The 14460-nt window shown below is 39.5% G+C and overlaps 1 protein-coding gene and 1 long non-coding RNA gene across 19 annotated transcripts in view; one reads left to right on the top strand and one right to left on the bottom strand.

Annotated features, from left to right (window-relative positions):
* Positions 1–964: 964 nt before the first annotated feature.
* Positions 965–6566, bottom strand: LOC111827483. The gene is made up of 3 exons (XR_002831083.1): positions 6441–6566; positions 5208–5299; positions 965–1402 (listed from the first exon to the last, which is right to left on the bottom strand). It is a non-coding gene; the product is annotated as an uncharacterized LOC111827483 (long non-coding RNA).
* Positions 6567–6649: 83 nt separating this feature from the next.
* The window catches only part of GAPVD1 (GTPase activating protein and VPS9 domains 1), a 53760-nt gene continuing 45949 nt past the window's right edge, over positions 6650–14460 (top strand). For 5 of the 18 annotated variants that reach the window (XM_023760077.1, XM_023760079.1, XM_023760081.1 and 2 more), the window contains exon 1: positions 6657–6782. The gene's annotated coding sequence lies outside the window, so the exon portion shown is untranslated. Of the gene's footprint in view, positions 6783–7065; positions 7204–11046; positions 11066–14460 lie in introns of those variants that run through there. The other 13 variants (XR_002831079.1, XR_002831078.1, XM_023760084.1 and 10 more) reach the window with 8 other exon arrangements.

Raw genomic sequence — 14460 nt, 5'->3', positions numbered from 1 at the left:
CAGTCTATTATCAAGCTAGAAATCACCATTCAGCACTGGCCCAGTGGCACAGTTGGTTGGAGTGTCGACCTGTACACTAAAAGGCTGCTGTTTCTATTCCCAGTCAGGGCACATACTTAGGTTTTTGGGTTCCATCCCCAGTCAGGGCAAGTACGGAAACAAGCAATTGATCATTCCATGTATCAATGTTTTCTCCTTCCGCCTTCCACTTCCTCTCCTTCTTCTTCTTTTTTTTTTTTAATATATTTTATTGATTTTTTACAGAGAGGAAGGGAGAGAGATAGTTAGAAACATCGATGAGAGAGAAACATCGATCAGCTGCCTCCTGCACATCTCCCACTGGGGATGCGCCCGCAACCAAGGTACATGCCCTTGACCGGAATCGAACCCGGGACCCTTCAGTCCGCAGGCCGACGCTCTATCCACTGAGCCAAACCGGTTTCGGCCACTTCCTCTCCTTCTAATAAAAAAAAAAAATTCAATAAAAAAGAAATCTCCAGCCACATTACAGCTTCATATCAATTTGAGCAAATTTCCTGTATACAGGGTGGGACAAAAGTAGGTTTCAGTTCTTTGTATAGAAAATAAATAGTAATATAAGAATAAACTTTCTCATTTTCACAACTGTAAACCCACTTTTACCAATCCCTGTATATCACAGTTCACTTCTATTAAAAACAACGCTTTCAATTTCAGCTTCACCTTTGATTGATGGAGTAACCTTTTGCAACTCTCCTCTTTCTAAGACTTAGCAGTGATATCTGGCTAACTTCTGAGGGGAATTGAGTATATTGGTGGTTGTAATATCTTTTCAAAGCCAATACATTAGGTATATTATATGTTATATTCCAAAGTGTGATCATATATGGATTGAATAGGGAAATGTACAAGTAAGTCTAGTTTGCTAAATGTTAAATGCTGATAATAGTTATCAGTGCCAATTTATCAATATTTTAGTAAGTGCTAGACACTAAGCTAATTGCTTTATGTATATTTTCTGTTTTAATCCTTATGAAAGCATTTTTAACCCTTACTTTAGAGCTAAGGAATCTGAAGCTTCAAGAGGTAAAGACATTTTCCCAGAAGACCACACAGCTGAGAAGATATGGAGCCAGAATTTGAGACTGACAGTTTGATTTTTAATTTCTGTAGTCTAGGTTGTCATCCTAAACTTTGGGTTTATAAGATTTTGTTTTAGGATATAGAGCAGTTATATAGTTTGCAAACATTTTAATAAGGGGTCATAGACAAATGTAAAGTTTATCCAGTAATTTAAACCACGTTGCTTCACTTGTGTTCCCGTAGGTAAGAAAATAAATTTCCATTTCCCATCTGATCTCAGAAAGCTAAGCAGTTAGGACTGATTAGGGTTGGATGTCATTTCGCTTCTAAATCTTCCTTTCTGAAAGGGAATAAAGGCAGAGAGGTAAAGGAAAAGTCCTAAATAATTGACAAGTTGAATGTTTAGACCCTGATAATTGAGAAGTTTTCACATGCTTTTTTTTGGAGAGAATATTCAACTTAAGAGGTAGGGCACATGAACGTGGGGAAAAAACAACCTCCCAGAGCCTCAGTTTCTTCACCGATTGAATGTCAGGGATTTCTGTCCTGCCTGTCTTAGTGGCTTGTTGCAAGGATCAAATGAAAAAGTACTTGGAAAGTTGTAGAATAGTGGTAACGTACAATCATGTAAATGTACAATGAGAAATTTCAGAAGCTCCTCACAAACACCACCTCCTTGCTGGAAATACTGGGGGGGAACACTTTGTAAAGTATATGATTATCTAACTGTACACCTGAAACTAATACAAAATAATATTGAAAGTAATTTTTAAAAATTTAAAAACTCCGCCTCTTAGCCAATTTTGAAGATTTCTTTCAATGAGAAATAATAACTTTGGTGATAAGTTGAATTTGACAAAGATTTTTGGAAATGCTGCTGCATCTAATAAGTACTCTCTTAATTGGCCACATAAATGTCTTTTATTAAAGGACTGGGAATAATTTCTCAACCTTCATTAAACAACACTGAAGTAAAACAAAAGTATCTCCCTACACCTGACCTGGGAGCAGTACTAGGAAAAAAATCATGTCATTTTTTTTTCTTCTGAAAGTGTAATATGCTATGCAATAAGTTTTCTTCTTTGTCTTCACTTTTTAAAAGATAATTTTTAATTAATATATAACCTTCACCTCCCTTCCCATACACACACACAAATAAAAAGTAAACTGCATTTTTTGTTCTTCATATACACATACTAGGGGCCCGGTGCACAAATTCGTGCACGGGTGGGGTCCAGCCGGCCCGCCCCATGGGGGGTAGATTAGGGCTGGACTGGCCAGGGGGAGGGGCTACGGGCAGTTAGCTGGCTGGCCCCACCCCTGATCAGGCGGTTGGCCGGCTACAGTGGGTGTCATAGCGACTGGTCATTCTGGTTGTTCTGGCATTCTGGTCGCTGGCTTTTTATATATATATAGATATATACATATATATTTTTTTTACGGGGGGTTGGGGTGGTGGCAGGGTGGAAGAGGACATGCTGTGTTAGAAAGTGTGATAGAGAGGAAAGACCATAGAGTTTGGAAGCATAAAACTATGAGCTCCAGTTCTGTCACTTAACTAGCTGTAATTTAGGGCAAGTCACTTAATCTCTCTTATGCTATTTACTAATCTGCACAATGGATATAATTCTGCATCCTCACAAGGTTGTTGTTATGTTTAAGGTATTTGATTAATTGTAAAGCAATTTAACTTTATACATAAATTTCCTTTGAAGTAAAATAAGTATAAAGAACTATATGGAATTTGAGTAATAATACTTGATGTGTATATATATCTTAAATCTCTACATTTTAAAAATAGGACATATATGTACATGGTATAAAATTCAAAGGGTACAATATGCAATGAAAATAAATCTGCCTGCCACCCATTCCCTAGCCCTGTTCTTGTACACTGGCAAAGGTAACCACTGTCAACACTTTCTTGTGTAGCTTTCTAGAGATGTTTAATTCATATACAATGTGAGTGTGTGTTTCTCACATCGATGTCTCTCTCTCTCTCCCTCTCTCTGAAAATCAATTTTAAAAGATTTCATGAATTTAGCATTTAAAAACATCAGAAATAAACAATTTTGCCTTAGCTGGTTTGGCTCAGTGGATACAGTGTTGGCCTGCAGACTGAAGGGTCCTGGGTTCGATTCCAATCACGGGCACATGCCAGGGTTGCAGGCTCGATACCCAGTAGGGGGCGTGCAGGAGGCAGCAGATCAATGATTCTCTCTCATCCATTTTTTTTTTTAATATTTACTATGATTTTGGTCTCTGGCTCTTTTTTAAAAAAAATATATTTTATTGATTTTTTTACAGTTTACAGAGAGGAAGGGAGAGGGATAGAGAGTTAGAAACATCTATCAGCTGCCTCCTGCACACCCCCTACTGGGGATGTGCCCGCAACCAAGGTACATGCCCTTGACTGGAATCGAACCTGGGACCCTAGAGTCCACAGGCTGACGCTCTATCCACTGAGCCAGACCGGTTAGGGCTCTCATCCATGTTTCTATCTCTCCCTTTCCGTTCCTCTCTGAAATCAATAAAAAAATATTTTTTAAAAAAGCGATGCCCAATCTACCATTTAATAAATAAATAATTTCCGTCTTAAAATTATAATCATGATATATCAGTATGATGAAACATATAGCCATTAAAATTGTTGATATCTATGTTTTTCTCTTTTTTATTGACTTTATTGGGATGACAGTTAATAAAATTATACAGGTTTCAGGTATACAATTCTTCAGCACATTATCTGCATATTGTGTTTACCACCCTAAATCAAGTCTCCTTCCATAATATCTATGTTTTTCAAAGAGTAAACTGTATGTTACTTTTTGGTCTACATTTTCTTGTTATTAAAAAAAATCTTTTTATCAGGAATTTACCAAGTTTGAAAAACTTTAAGAACTATAAAATTAATACAAAAGAACAACAACAAAAAACATTGCCAGTGAAAAATATGTAAGATACAATTCATTAAACATTATAATTAGTCATGGGTTAAATTAAAATACAGGTAATGCACCAAAGTTATATGGTGACAGCTCCTATCAATCTGGACATCACTGGTACTGGTAGAAAAATAAGGTTTATAATAGATTTCATTAGGCTGAAGTGTGAGTTGCATAATTTATGACCCTGTTCTACAGGAATCACTTTCCTCATTTTCATTTTTAGTATTCTCAAGTTGTCCTCAACATAGCCAAAAATTAAAATTCATTGGCAAATGTTATAAAACTGTATGATTACATGAATACAGTTCTCTGACCTTGAAAGGGTCCCCAAACAAGTGAGGGGCCCTAAATTATAAGCTCCATCAGCTGTATAGTAAATTGACCTCTGAGTACTAACTACTATTTCTGAGCCGGCCAGTTGGGGCCAGTACAGGACAACCAAGGGCCCAGAAGACTCAAATGTATAACTGGAGTCTTGTCCTTTACTTTTCAATTGGATTATTCCAAAGTGCAAAAAAATATTTTATGAGGGAATAGTTTCTGCTGTGTATAAGACAGCTTCCACATATGTCTTTCTGGATTTTTTTTTACAGACTCTAGAGCTTTAGAAAACTCCCATTAAAAAATAACATATAGCCTTTGCCTGTAAGGCTCAGTTGGTGGAACACTGTCCCATGCATGGAAGGGTTGCTGGTCTGATTCCCAGTCAGGGCACATACCTGGGTTTCAGGCTCAATCCCCAGTAGGGGGTGTGCAGGAGGTAGCCAATCAATGATTCTCAACATTGATGTTTCTATCTCTCCCTCTCCCTCTCTCTGACATCAATTAAAAAAAACCATATTAAACATTTTAAAAAGTTATTGCCAGAAATAATGTTTTTAGAAATAATTTTTTTAAAGATGGGATTCTCTATCCTCTGAATATTATTTATTGATTTTGAGCCTCTTTTAACCTTGAGTTCTTTTTCTCATGTGGAAAATGTGTTGGGAATAATAATACATACTCATATCCCCTAAGAATTACTGTTGTAGTGATCCATTGTTTGATATCTGGGCCTATATTACTTAGGTGTTCTGGATGCAAAAAATCCCCCCCAAAAAACAACTGAAAACTGTTCTAGTTCAAGTTCTTCATTTGTAGATGACAGCATAGGGCTCAGAACAATTAATTGACCATCCCAGTGCTCTTTTTACTTACCACTCGCAGTGCAGATTCTTCAGGAACCCAGAAAGTTTTTGCAACTTTTGGGGTCCTTTCTTCTCCTCCCTGGCCTGTGTGCTCCAGCCCATCTAAAATATTCAGTATTGAGAGCAAACTGTGAACATGTTCATTTGTGCATTTTGCTTAGGCTGGGTTCTTTCTTCGAAATCCTCACATGCCCTTTTCCTTCTTGAAATCCCACCATCCAGTGTCACTTCCTTCTAGGATCATGGCCCCTCAAGTTAATGAAGCCTTTGCTGGAATCTCAGCACTTTTTACCTTAGTTTACGACTACTATCCGTAATCTGCGTGGGCTATCCTTTGGCCCTGGAGTGCAAACTGTGTCCTGTTGCTTTTTTCATACCCCTGGTGCTTTGAGCAATGCTTTATAATAGCTGGTAAATACTCTTTGATCAGATTGAATTCTTGAATCAGATTAATGGCAATAAGAGAGCAATAATACCTGACCAGCTATTGTGGTTAAGAAAATGAGGCAATAAATATGAAGCAAATTTTGACAGGTTTTAAAGGTAATACATCAAGGAGAATGACTAAATGGAAAATAGTCTGGGAGCTTATTCACATTTGAAATAGAAAAATGATGATTACTTTCTTTTTTGCCTGGAGACTCAGAGTGTTGGGTGATATAATCATTGCTTTCAACTTTTTGAAAGGCTGTCAAGTGGGAAACATTCTATATGGCTCCAAGCAGCATAACTACTAGCAGCGGGAGGCAGGACAAGGGAAGCTGATGATTTCAGTTCAGCAGGTGGCAGAACGTTCTAACATCAGAGCTGTCCGACAAGGGGGCGGGCGGGCCGCCTTACTTAAAGGTAGTGAACTCCCTGACATTTGAACTGTGGAAATCGAAGTTGGATGGCCGTCTGGCTGGAATGTGGAAGAGAGAGAATTCCTGTCCCGGCGGGAGTTGGACCAATGACCTTTAAGGTGTCTTCCAACTCTGAGGTTTCTATGACTGTTCAGTTGAATATCTGAATTGTTTTTGTAAATAAAAACATTACTGAATAGATAAATTGTCAATTAACTGTATGGTCAAGTCTACAATAAGTAAAATTTGATAAAAGGAGGAGTGGGAAATCAGGTTTAAAAGTCCAGATACTACTAACGGGGGCGGGAGTTTGTGTTTGGAATGCTGTGTCCCGGGCAAGTGACGGCTGCGCTCTGAATGATTTCACTTTACGCTAATACTTGCGGATTTCTCAGCAGTACCGTAAGCGGAAGCGAGAGCCCGGGCTGGGTGAAGAACCATTTCCCGGAAGGCGCTCGGCGGCACCGCGGTCGTCCGGGACCACTCGAGCCCGTAGCCGACTGGGCAGGCTAGAGCGGAAGGGGCGCCGCTGGCCGCCCGCGGGAACTACCAGTCCCAGGGGGCCCCGCGGCGCCGCGCACGCGCGATGGCCTGGCGGCAGCGCCACCGCAGGACGCAGGGAAGCCAGCTAGCGAGTGGCGGCGACGGCGGCGGCGGTGGCAGTTCGTAGAGAGGGCGACTGCTCCGAGGCCGGGCGGCGATCGGGCGGACACCTCGGTTCCTTTCTTCGCATGATCCTCTTGGTGAGTGCCCGTCCTCAGTGAACCCGCGCCGAGTGCACGACTCCCTGTCTAGTGACCGGGCTGCCCCGGCCTTGGGCCGCAGCCTGCGCCTGACGGCCGGGCCGAGGGGTTCAGCTGACCCCGGGGCCCTTCCCTCCAGTGTCAAGGGAAGTGGGGGCGGGGAGAGTCACTGTGAGGCCGAGGGGAGAGGTGCTGCGGCGGGCCGGGGCCGGGGCGGCCTGGGGCGGGGAGGGGAGGGGAGGGTCGCGTGGGGGAGGGGATGCGAGGCGGAGCAGGTAGGGGGCCGAGTCGAGGAGGCGAGAGTGAGATGGAATGTCTTCTGAGTGCCGCCGGGGAAGACGTCGTGCTCCGGGGACTCTTGACAAGCGGGACTCGCCCATCTGGCGGGCAGCCCACTTGCCAAAAACACACACCGTCCGAGGTATCTTTCCATTTGCTGTTGGAGGGAAGGGAGTGAGGGGCTGTCGGTTGCTTCCACCTCCTTTTCCTTCACTCTCACCTTTAACTGACTGGCAACATTCAAACGGGTGCTGGCGAGGCAAACCGTAGAAATGAACAGGGCTCTGTGAATAAATCTGCCTAAAAACAGGGAAGTAGGGTGATTTGTTCAGATGAGAGCTAGGTCAAAGGAGATTTCAGTGTTTTTAGTTTAAAATGGGTGACAAAAAGCAGTTGGAGCAAAGATTTGAACTAGAAAGGGTTTTTAACCTGAGATTCACTGGTTGGCTGGTGAATAGAACTGACGGGGGTGGGGGTGTTGGGGGGGGTGTCTTTGAACTAGAATGAGGATAACTGTAATTTATTATTTCCTTCAATTATGAATGTAGGTGACAAACCACAGTAGAATTAACAATGTCTGCGACTTTGTCACAATAAAAATGATGGATATTATTGTATAATGCTTACAAATGTTGCAGATATCTCAAAATATCACTTATGCTGATAATTTCTTCAAATTTATGGTATTGCTAGACTCACTGTTAGATCTTGTTACTTTATGTGGTGATAAAATTGCACATATATTACTATATCAGGCTTTACATGTATTCCTGAAATAGGAATACATTTTTTGGGATATATAAATCTGCCTGGAAGAATATTTGAATCATTGAATGAGAAAGAAGACAAGCAGACAGGATGATAAATGTAGGTGAAAGAGGGAATTTTGTAATGAGGGAAGTAAAAGAAAAGACTTGGTTGGCTGAGACCAGAGTAATAGTTTGAAAGAATAGAATAGACCACAGATATTTCATTCAGGGTACTGGGGAGTCAGCAGAATAATATGAAGAAGAAAGGGTATTGAATGCTTTGGCTTTGAAATGTTCGTATTATTGCACCTCCTATTCCAAGCGACGAAACCCTCCAAGCTCTTGTGTAAGCCTGTGATAGGAAGTTTCAGTGTGTGCTACTTTTCTTTAAATCATATGAGTAGTGTGGCTTTTAAAGAATTGTCCTGAAGTGAAAAGCCTCAGGATCTCTCTTCAAATATATTTTCCTATTGCTATTACCTTCTTTTCATATGTGATAGAAAGTAAACGTGCAGATTATAGAATTGGAGAGTTGGAAAATCATTTATTTTGAAATTCCATGTAAAATTTTTGCAGTTCTTCATTTTGGCATCAGTCTTCTCACTGACAAATCACTGAACATTTTTTTTTCCACAATATGTGTGACTGGAAATGTGCACCTGTTTGTAAAGCACCTGTCAACATCTGGTGTGAGACCTTTCTTCACCCCCCAAAGTAGTAGCAGTGATGGAAAACCACTGCAGCAAACTTTTTGTGGAAAAAATCAAGGGGGAGGAGAATGGAAAGGTGAGGAAGAGTATTTGATGAAGCAAATGTTGGTTCTGAAATAGTTTATGTTGAACACGCCTTATTATAAATCACTGCCTTGGAGAGGTTTTGCCTGGTACTTTCTGTGTCCTTACACTGTCCTCTTGTCATTCTTTGTCTCCTGTCCCTATATTTTATTTATAGCATCTGTCTATCTGGTAACATATAATTTGTATATTTAGTTAGTATTTTAGTCTTTGTCTCCCCGTTCAACTGTTAGCTCTGTGAGAATAGGAACTTTGTCTTCACCACTGAGCTGGAATAGTGGCTGGTACATAATAAGTACTCATGAAATATTTGCTGAGTCAGTAAATGAATAAGTTAATTTATAATGCTAGGTTTTTTATTTCTAGGAATAAAACACCTCCATTTTACATACATATGTATATATAATTTCATGCCAGAGAGGAAGGGAGTGGGAGAGAGAGAGATTGAAACATCAATGATGAGAGAGAATCATTGATCGCTGCCTCCTGTACACCCGCTCCTGAGGATGGAGCTCGAAACCCGCAACCCAGCAGTTCCTGGACCTGGAATTGAACCATGACATCCTGCTTCATAGGTTGACACTCAACCACTGAGCCATGCCAGCCGGGCTAAAACAAACCCATTTTTAAAATTTTGTAAATAGTATTACGTAGGTATGCTGGATTGAATTTGAACTTTTAAATTTTATATCTGTATTATTTAATATAATTAATTAATTAAAACAATTAATTGATTTAAAAATAGATTTTTAGAGAGAGGAAGGGAGAGAGAAAGAGAAACATCCAGGTGAGAGCAGAACATTGATTGCTGCCTCCTGCACACGGAGGCAGGGAGCCCACATACCTGGGCATGTTCCTGACTGGAATGGAACCAGCAAACTTTCGGTGCACAGGACGATGCCCAACCAACTGAGCCATACAGGCCATGGCTTTGTTTTGGGGAAACATCAAAGATGAGAGAGAATCATTGACCACCTGCCTCCTGCACGCCCCACACTGGGGATCAAGCCTGCAACCCAAGCATGTGCCCTGACCTGGGAATTGAACTGTGACCTCCTGGTTCATAAGTCAGTGCTCAACCACTGAGCCACACTGGCCAGGCCAGTTTTTGTTTTTGACCCAAGATTCAATTAAGGATCTTGTATTTAGTTGCCTGCTTGTATATAAAATATTTTTTCAGCTTCTTTTGGGTCTCTCATGATATTAAGCATCCAGACCAGTTTTTTTTGTAAGATCCCCCTCAATTTGATTCGGCTGATCTTCGTGATCAGATCCGTGTTAAACATTTGGGGCTGGAATGCTACATAGGTGATTTTAGGTCTCTTTTAATGTATCACATAGAGGCATGAGATGTCAGTTTCATTATTGATGTAAATTTGTATAATGTCTACTAGATTTATATTGTAAAGGGACTCCTTTTTCTTTTGTAATCAATAAGTAATCTGTGGAGTGATGATTTTAAAACATTCTCAAAGTCATGAGTTGTTAGTAGACATGCTAAAGGTTCAAGAAAACTTAAATTGGAGGTACTTCTAATAATAGGGGAATGGGAGATCAGGGAATGGATGTGTATAGCAGAGGGCATTCGAACTGGACCTTAAATCATAGATGGGGGGGATATTGGAGAAGGGCCCCAGGTGAAGGGAATACTTGAACAAAGAAAGACAAGGTCAGTTTTGTAGGTTAAATAGGAGATCATCCAAGTCTTTCTTACTCTTTCCCTCTCTTCCTCCCTTCCACGCCCTTCCTCCCTTCTACGTGTCTCCCCCCCCGCCCCCACACACACAGTGAAATTGCTCACACAGAATCTGAAGTCAATATACTGGAGAAGAACCAGAGAGCAAACAAATCTAGTTTAGGCAGTAAGTTATGTGACTTTTCTAAACCTGGCTTCTCATCTGTAAAATGGAGGTGATAAATACTTATCACATAGGATTAAATCTAATAATAATATGTGGAAAACATCAACAACATGGCTTTCACTCAATAATTGCTAGTCATCTTTTGGCGTTCCAGCTCTCAAACTCCTTTCACTCTGTTCCACTTTGGTACCACATCCCTGACTTTAAAACAAACCCTACTCTTCTGGTGCCTTCTTGGCCACTATCACAGTGCCACCACTTCCCACTTCGCTCAGTTGGCGCCACTGAGTTTGTGAGCTGCTTTCCAGTGATGGCATACGGCTTACCACCTTACAAGGGTGATGCAGCCGATAATGTCGTCCTGGAAATTGCAGCAATATATATTAACTTCATTCTTGTTTCAGTTCACAATACAACATTTATCACTCTTTAAATGTGCTTCAATTTAAATTAGTTTTATTTGGAAAAATTACCCCTAATATTTGTAGAAAATTTAAGAGGGAAAGTGGAAATGGTAAGACATTTCATTTGATATTTAAATTTTTTTAGGAGTGAGTGTATTGGGAAGAGTCGGTTACATTATACTAGGATTCTCTAAGATAAAGTATGATTTTTAAATATTATTATTATTATTATTATTATTATTTTGGTAAAAGCTTGATATAGGTGGAATCTTTCTTACTTGTTTTGGAAAGACCAGTACTTGAAAAAAATTTTCTCAAATGGTGAAATTTTTTTCCCCTCCCCTTTCAACTTTCTGTTTTCTTCCCTAGAGTTAATGTTTTCTTAGGCAAGAAGGATTTCAGTATTTTTTTACATTTGAACTGCCTAGCTTGTGTCTGCATAGAATTATTTGTGGTTTAGCTCTTTAAGTAATCCTAATAAAAATGTTTTCATTTGTAAAAGAACTGGAAACCACTAATTTCTGTATCATGTATACATTTTAGAAGAAGCTTTAGGTACAAAACTGTTTGATTTCTGTTTTTTAAAATTATAGGTAATTAAAATTTCCTTCTTTATGCATACCTCTGATTTTTCAGAATATTTTACTATGTATTCAGACTTTGTAAAAACATTTTCAGAAGGGCAGTTTTTCATTGTTCCTAAGCTGAAACCGTGTGTTGAACTCTGCAATGCAGTGGTCAAAGGAAGTGGTGAATATCTGTTGATACTTCAAGTTCTCTTATTTAATATATATGAATGAATGGTTGAGCAAATGTTTTTAAAAAATTACGTTTTTTTTTAGGGGTCTCTCTAATGTCTTCTTTTTTTGAAGTTTGAATATGAAATTTCAACGTGTATACCTTTTTTGTAAGCCATTTTTTACATGTAAGGCTTCAAGCATACTGTTGTACCGTGAAAACAGGCAAGATGTCTGCTCATTAATCTAAGATGACTGTCCTGCAGGTGCCTGCTTGGTCTTGCTCCCAGGCAATGCTGGTACACCCACGCTGCAGACTAGTGGAAGGCATGTTGTCAAACATGTTCAGTTCTTTTTCCTTATTAATTTGTTTTCAGTATGTTTTCTGTGAGTCTTTAAAAAGGATTAAATTGTTCTTTTTCTATTAGAGACAAAAAAATTAGTCAAGGGATATTAGCCTTTTTTTAGGATCAGAGTAAAATTATCTTCCCAAGCAATCTTAATTTTATGCAAATACATGTATTTTGAAAGTTTTTAGAACGGAAGCTAAATTAATCTTATTTTCAACCCACTTTGAACTGTGCTTTCACTTTCTAATAAAGGACTGTGTGACCCATCTCTTGAGTTTACTTCCATTATTTATAAATCCTGACTACTTCACAAAAAAAATCAGGTCTAAAAGTCATAGCACTTAAAGGCTTGCAAAATGTTTATAAATACTGATTTCTGTATCAGAAAAACTTAGGAAAGAATAGATGAATTCTTTTTGAAAATTTATTTCATTTTTACCACCTCCTTTAGAACCCAAGGAATCTTTTTTGTTGTTGTTGTTGTTAAATATCACCCAAGGATATTTTCCCATTGCTTTTTAGAGAGAGTGGATGGGAGAGGGAGAGAGAAAGAGAGAGAGAGAGAGAGAGAGAAAGAGAGAGAGAGAGAGAGAGAAACATCGATGTGAGAGACACATCAATTGGTTGCCTCCTGCACATGCCCCGACCAGGACCAGGGATAGAGCCTGTAACCTAGGTATGTGCCCTTGACCAGAATTGAACCCGCTGATGTTGTATCCATTGAGCCAGATCAGCTAGGGGGAACCCAAGGAATCTTTGATTCCTTTAAAACAAAATGCCTTTTAATATCTAACTATTCAAGTTTGTGATGGGCTAACTTGGGTTCTGATGGAAAGTGACTTATTAAGCCTCTCTCTGAGTAAGTTTCTGTTCCATCATTTCAAAACATCATAATAATAGTAATGATGATAATAGGTAACACCAAGTTATTTTTCTTTTTCTAGATATTATATAAGTTATTTAAAATTGCATATTCCATAATTCTATGGAGGTTTATTTCTTTTTGAAACCTCCCGGTCAGGGCACAAGCCCAGGTTGCAGGCTTGATCCCCAATCAGGGCATGTGCGGGAGGCAACCAATTGATGTTTCTCACATCAATGTTTCTCTCTCTCTCTCTCATTCCCTTCCTCTCTATAAAATAAAAAAATTTTAACTAACCAGGTAATTTTTGTGTGTGTTCCAGAAAGTTCCTTTTAGGTTAACACAGTCATTGGTAGTAATCTTGTTTGAAATTTGATAATAGCCCTAGCCAGTTTTCTCAGTGGTTAGAGCATCGGCCTGGGGACTGAGGGATCTTGGGTTTGATTCTAGTCAAGGGTACACACCTATGTTGCAGGCTCCATTCCCAGCAAGGTTGGGGCTTGTGCAGAAGGCAACCAGTTGACGTGTCTCTCTCACATCGATGTTTCTCTCTCTCTCTGTCTCTCCCCCTCCCTTCCATTCTCTTTCTTAAAAAAAATCAATGGAATAAATATCCTTGAGTAAGGATTAACAAAAAAAGAAAGAAAGAAATTTGATAATAAATATTTAAAATTTTATGAACCACCTTTCTTGGAAATGTGATGAAATGGACCTGACAGCCTGCTGTTTACATGCTTCTCTTAATTTTGAGGGTGGACTCTTGGGTTTTGAAACAGGCTTTACCAGTATTACAGCTCAGCAAAAGTGTAGCCAAAGCTTCCTCAAAGCATGTGAGTGGTGACGCTTCCTCTCAGAAGTTTGCAGAGGGTTCTAAGGGTTTTAGATTTTCCTTTAGTTATTTGATATATCTTGACCTACACATTTACTGGTATATATGTCTTAATGAGTTGTCACTAGAGATTATTGATGAGGAGGAAATTAGATTGGTGGTATTTAATTTTAGACTAATAAAAATAATGGACATTTACTGTATCTAAATGTGAAACTTCCTGATACGCACTCATTTCTGGATTGGGCAGATTTTTTTTGGTTTTGTTTGTTTGTTAATCCTCACCTAAGTATATTTTTCCATTGCTTTTTAGATAGAATAGGAGGGAGGGAGGAAGGGAGAGAGAAAGAGAGAGAGAGAGAGAGAGAGAAGAGAGAGAAACATAGATGTGAGATACATTGATCTCACAACATTGGTTGCCTCCCTTGATTGTGGCCAGAGAACGAACCTGCAGCCCAGGTATGTGTCCTTGACCGGGAATCGAACCTTTGATGCACGGGCTGACGCTCTAACCACTGAACAACACTGTCCAGAGCTGGGCAGATATTTTTGTATCATTTATTACCTCTGGGAAATAAAGGGATATCATTTTAATGCCTTTGCAGTTTTGCTTATTCATGTGTAGCTTGTTATTGTTGAACTATGTCTAGAAATTTTGGCTGCATTTGAAAATTTTCACATCTTAAATATATTATTTTCAGCCCTAGCTGGTTTGGCTCAGTGGATAGAGCATCAGCCTGCAGACTAAAGGGTCCCGGGTTCGACTCCAGTCAAGGGCACATGCCTAGGTTGTGGGCTTGATTGATCCCCAG

Source organism: Myotis lucifugus, unplaced genomic scaffold, assembly GCF_000147115.1.
Source record: "Myotis lucifugus unplaced genomic scaffold, Myoluc2.0 scaffold_173, whole genome shotgun sequence".
NCBI lineage: Eukaryota > Metazoa > Chordata > Mammalia > Chiroptera > Vespertilionidae > Myotis > Myotis lucifugus.
The sequence above is the reverse complement of the archived record's forward strand: the minus strand, read 5'-3'. Positions and strand labels throughout refer to the sequence as shown.